General features: G+C 59.0%; 1 long non-coding RNA gene across 2 annotated transcripts; it reads left to right on the top strand.

Moving 5' to 3' along the window:
• The first annotated feature begins 159 nt into the window (after positions 1-159).
• Positions 160-1,474, top strand: LOC116823219 (uncharacterized). 2 transcript variants are annotated; one of them, XR_012655686.1, is made up of 4 exons: positions 160-215; positions 464-570; positions 913-998; positions 1,430-1,474. It is a non-coding gene; the product is annotated as an uncharacterized LOC116823219 (long non-coding RNA). The 2 variants fall into 2 exon arrangements; XR_012655685.1 differs by lacking the exon at positions 160-215 and having other exon boundaries at positions 409-570.
• Positions 1,475-4,914: the final 3,440 nt, after the last annotated feature.

Genomic DNA, 4,914 nt, shown 5'->3' with positions numbered 1-4,914 from the left:
CTCGCTCACTGCCGTGGGACTGGGGTTTTGCAGTGGGGAGGTGTGGTCTGCTGTGAGATGGGATGGGGATGGGGGTTGCAGTGGGGGGCCGGGGGGCTGCCTTGGGGATGGCTCTGGGACCCTGTCAGGGTATGTGGGGTCTCACCCCCCGCCCCTCAGGTGCTGTCGGCGCTGGAGATTCTGCAGCCCCCCCAGATCGACTGCTTCGACGAGATGTATCCACCTCCTGTGGGAGAGGGGGGGAGCTGTGGAGGGGCTGCCCTGGGGGGTAACCGGCAGCAACGGGAAGTGCCAGGGGTGGTTAGGGGTCTGGGGGGAGTGGGGCTTATCGGGGCTCCCTCATAGCCGCTTGCTGACGGAGGGGAGGGCTGGGGCTCTGGGGGCTGGGAGCTGGGCGAAGGGGGCTGGGGGGCCCTGGGGCGCTGCCCCCCGAGCCGCGCCCTTGACCCCCGCCGGGCGGTAGCTACGTGCTGACGGAGCTGATGCAGAGCGACCTGCACAAGGTGATCGTGTCCCCCCAGCCGCTGAGCGCCGAGCACGTCAAGGTCTTTCTCTACCAGATCCTGCGCGGTGAGACCCGGCCCCCCCAAACCTCCCAGGGACCCCAGAAACCCCCAAACCCTCCACGTACCCCCAGACCCCTCAACTGCCCCCCAAGTCTCACCCAATCCCCACAGCCCCCTGAAACGTCCCAATTCTCAGGGGTCCCCAAATATCCATCCTCAGCCGCCCCAAAACATCATCCCCAGTGCAGTCCCCTCCCCCGGCCACCCTGCGTCCCCCCATACGTCACTGGCCCTCCCCCGCTTCTCTCGGCATGGGCGGCGAGGTTTTGGGGGATCCCTGAGCAGGGAGAAGGGCAGGTTGGGGGATCCCAATCCCAGCCCCCCCAACGCTGCCCCCCTCCCTCAGGGCTGAAGTACTTGCACTCGGCCGGTGTGCTCCATCGGGACCTCAAGCCGGGGAACCTGCTGGTGAACAGCAACTGCGTCCTCAAGGTGAGACACCCCCCCACCCCTCAGCCTCTGGGAGGGGATCCAGGCATCCGGGACCGCTCCCAGACACCAGACGGGGACAGGGACCCAGGCGTCCGGGACAGCTCCCAGACACCGGACGGGGAAAGGGACCCAGGCATCCAGGACAGCCCCTGGACACTGGGCAGGGACAGGGACCCAGGCGTCCAGGACGGCCCCCAGACACCAGATGGGGACAGGGACCCAGGCGTCCGGGACGGCCCCCGGACACCGGATGGGGACAGGGACCCAGGCGTCCGGGACTGTTCCACTGGGGGGCCCCTAGTGCCCCCCAGAAACTGATATGGGCAGGGGACCCAAGCATGTGGGTTGGGCTCCCTGCAGCGTTCCCAGGCAGTGGGGGAGGGTCTGGGCGGGGGACCCAGGCGTCCGGGCTCACCCCCTCCCCGCGGCAGATCTGTGACTTCGGGCTGGCGCGGCTAGAGGAGCCGGACAAGGGGACCCAGGCGTCCGGGCTCACCCCCTCCCCACACAAGGAGGGTAGGAGGAGATTATGTATCTTGCGCGGTATTTAAGAACGAGTGGAGGTAAGGTGGATGATTCACCATGAGAGAGTGATCCGTTTGAAGAACATTCAGAAGCCTAAATGTGCAGCTTACAACACTTGTGATTATCAACGCACACTCAAAGGAGCAAGAGTGATATCAGCATGAATCCGCTGTTTGTTGTGGTTCTTTTTGTGACGCCTGTACTTTACAGAGTTGGATCTACTCGAGAAGAGAGAGTAGATGCAGAAAGGAATTGAGATGTTCTTCTTGTCACAGCTGAGAGACAAACAAAAGACTCTGAGTCACAAACTTCCCTCCCTGACTTTGAAAAAATCAGTTTTTCTGATTGTGTCCTCTTGGTCAGGTGTTTGGTTCCCTTTGTAACCCTTTACAGGTGAAAGAAACATTAACCACTTAGCTATCTGTTTATGACAGGGGGTCCCCAGCTGTGGGTTAAAGAACGAGGGGTGGTCGTTATTGTGTCTGTCAGCCTGCTGCCACGGCTTGTCTGGCCCATCCCACCCCGTAGTAACCAACGGGCGTTGGTGGACTGCTCCGAAGGGTTCAGTGGGACCTTGGAAGCTGGATGCTGAATAAACCTTTATGGACGGCGAGCACTACTGAGGCTGGTATGGGGGGGGGAATATCCTCAGTGCTCCTAGAAAGTGGATGAGGGACCTCCAAATGGTCCTGGAGTCACGCCCTGCCATCACCGAGCAGGACCAGAGGGACTTGGGTTTTGCTCCTCCCCATTTCCTCTAAGGTGGCCCTCAAGGATTTGAACTCTACCTAGACCGCTGGGTGTAGCAGGCCAGTTTGCCCTTCCTGCAACCTCACCTGAGCTTTCCCGCTGTTTCCCTACACGTGCGCGTCCCCTCCTCTGTAGTGTTCCCCTTTCCGGTCCACCCTCCGCTGCTCTCAATCGCGGGGTTGCTGTGGCATTTCTCGCGTGGGGTAAGCGGTGGGACCGCAGACTTTGGGCAGGGCCGGAATGGGAGGGGCAGGCGTCCCCGTAGGACTGGGAGACGCCAGGGGTGGCAGTGTGTACCAGCTGTCCCCGGGAAAATCATGGCTTTGCCGGTGGGAGAAATGCTCGCCAGGGGCCGGGGAGGCAGAGAAGGGCTGGTCCCGGTCTCACCCAGCCGCTGATGCCGTTCCTTCGGGAGCAAGCGGCATGTCCGGGGATCTCAGGTGGGCATGCCTCCCCACCCCCCGCGCGTTAGGGAAGAACACTTAGCTCCCCCAGTAGGCCACGGACTCGGGTCTCTTGATCCGCCGCGCCCCCTTCCCGGTCCACGGCGGCCCAAACGAGGGAGCGACGTGGCAGGAGCTGGCTCACCGGGAACCATGGCAGCACCCAGTGACGCCGAACGGGATGGGGAAGCCGGTGCTGGCGTGTGGGGCCGTGGGAGGCAGCAGGGAGCCGGATCCCCTGGTGGGACTTTGGCCCTTCGCCGGGATCGGTTCCCCTCTCCACCCGCTAACCCTGGCCCAGCAGCAGAGACCCGAAAGGACACCACGCTTGGGCGTCCTACAGCAGCCATCTCTCTACGCCAGCCAGCTTCTGGTCTCGCCTGACTCTGGCTGCACCCCCAAAGATGCGGTCCCGCTGTTCAGTCACATGGGAAAGCAGCCCTCGGCCCTGGACAGAGAGGTGGGGGCATGCTGGCTTTGGGGGGATCCAGCTGTCCACCAGCCCTGGGCCTCTCCGTGGCTGGTCCCAAGGACGGGTCGACCGGCTCTGTGTGGGACTATCAGGAGGTTTGATGCCATCACCGTGCCCCCTGTGATTGGCTAGCCCGTGCCTCCAGGTCCTCGTCGTAACGAGCTCCTAGACAAGTGGGGGCTCGTTATCTCCCTCGGGCCTCTCAGGCATGCGAGGTCCAAGTGATGTCAAGTACTGCCCGTGGGAGTTCCTCGAGTGCGCCGATCTTGATTGAGATTCTCTGCTGTTGTGATGCTGCCTTATTGCCTCGGGGTTAGAGAGGGGCTGGCTCTGCTTTGCTCAGTCACATGTGTCCTTGTTCTAGTGGTGTCCTGATTGGTACTTTTGCCGGGTGGCCGGAAAAGACTCTGTGCCTGGCGTATATCTCTGACAGCCCAGAGCTGGGACTCACGTGGCTCGTCGGGGCCCTTAGAGATGTGCTGGGTCTTGCCGACGGTAATACTTGTCGCTGGAAGTGCCGAGGGGGGTGCGCCGAGGTGTCGCACCTGGGCCTTGCGGGGGGGGCGGTGCCGTGTTCTCAAGGCTCATGTGAGCCCGCCTGGGGGGGTGATCCAGAGAGCTTTGGTGGTGTCCGCCTTCCCAGACTTGAGAGGAGATAGTCAGTGCCCAGTGGGGTGGGGGGGTGCCTGTTGGCCGAGGTTCATCGGCTGTGTGGGCTTAGGGCCGTCGCCCCATTGAGCACTGGGCTGTGCCCAGATCGGCGCCCATGTTATACACAGTTTAAAAACCTCATGCAGGATCTTTTTAAACGGGGAACAAGTGACCCATTTGTATCAGCATGTTCATTCAAATACCATAATCAAATAAAGATAACAAGCAAATAATGTATGTTGTATTGGGTTGCTTTATTCTCTATATCTCCGAGTTTCTAGACACAATGCATTCATTCGTGTACCAATTTTCTGTGATGATTGTGAGTAGTTACCTAGCTAAAGTTTGCTTGTGACGAGATACGTGGCCAGGTTACTGGGGTTGTAGTGCGCGCAAGAGTGGAGCCGAGTCCGGGTCAGGTTGCACCTGATGCTCGCTGGAGGCTGGAGCAGAACCATAGACTCAAAGTCCTCAGTCTTTCGCAGAGTCCAGCCTATAGGGTATTTTTCCCTAGATGTTTAGTTTCATGGGTAGTGTGCTTTGATTCTGCTGGGTTTGTTAACAGTTAACCTCTCAGCCCAGGCGGCACTGGACTCATGTTCGGTCAGTCCAGAATGTTACTTTTTTTCTGAGAAGTTCCTCTCATCTTCACCCTTTGCTTTGTTTCACGAGACCTTTTAGTTTGGATTCAAAGTTCTATGAGGTCTTGCTGTGTCAGATCGCCCGACCTCGCTGCTTTGGGTTTGGATTGAATCACCCGTCAACTGCAGGTGTGACTTCAGCCTTGTCACCTGGCTCTTTGATCTTCCTTCTGTTTGTTGCTTTTGTCCTTTTCTTTCTTAGGGTGGATCTGTTTTACTTGCTGTTTCACTGTTGTCTAGGTCTTCAAGCGCGTTGGTGAGTTATGGCTTCTACCATTCTATCTATGGTATCAGGCCTTGGGGTGCTGGGAGCGTTGATTTTATCAATCCATCAATGCCTCATTCACACATTAACACTAACAATAAGATTACAGCAGGGTTTGCACAAAATGAAGCGTTTGTGAGAGGAAGCTTTACAAAATGGGAGTGAGTCG

This window comes from Chelonoidis abingdonii, chromosome 4, assembly GCF_003597395.2.
Source record: "Chelonoidis abingdonii isolate Lonesome George chromosome 4, CheloAbing_2.0, whole genome shotgun sequence".
NCBI lineage: Eukaryota > Metazoa > Chordata > Testudines > Testudinidae > Chelonoidis > Chelonoidis abingdonii.
This window is presented reverse-complemented; position numbering and strand designations above follow the sequence as displayed.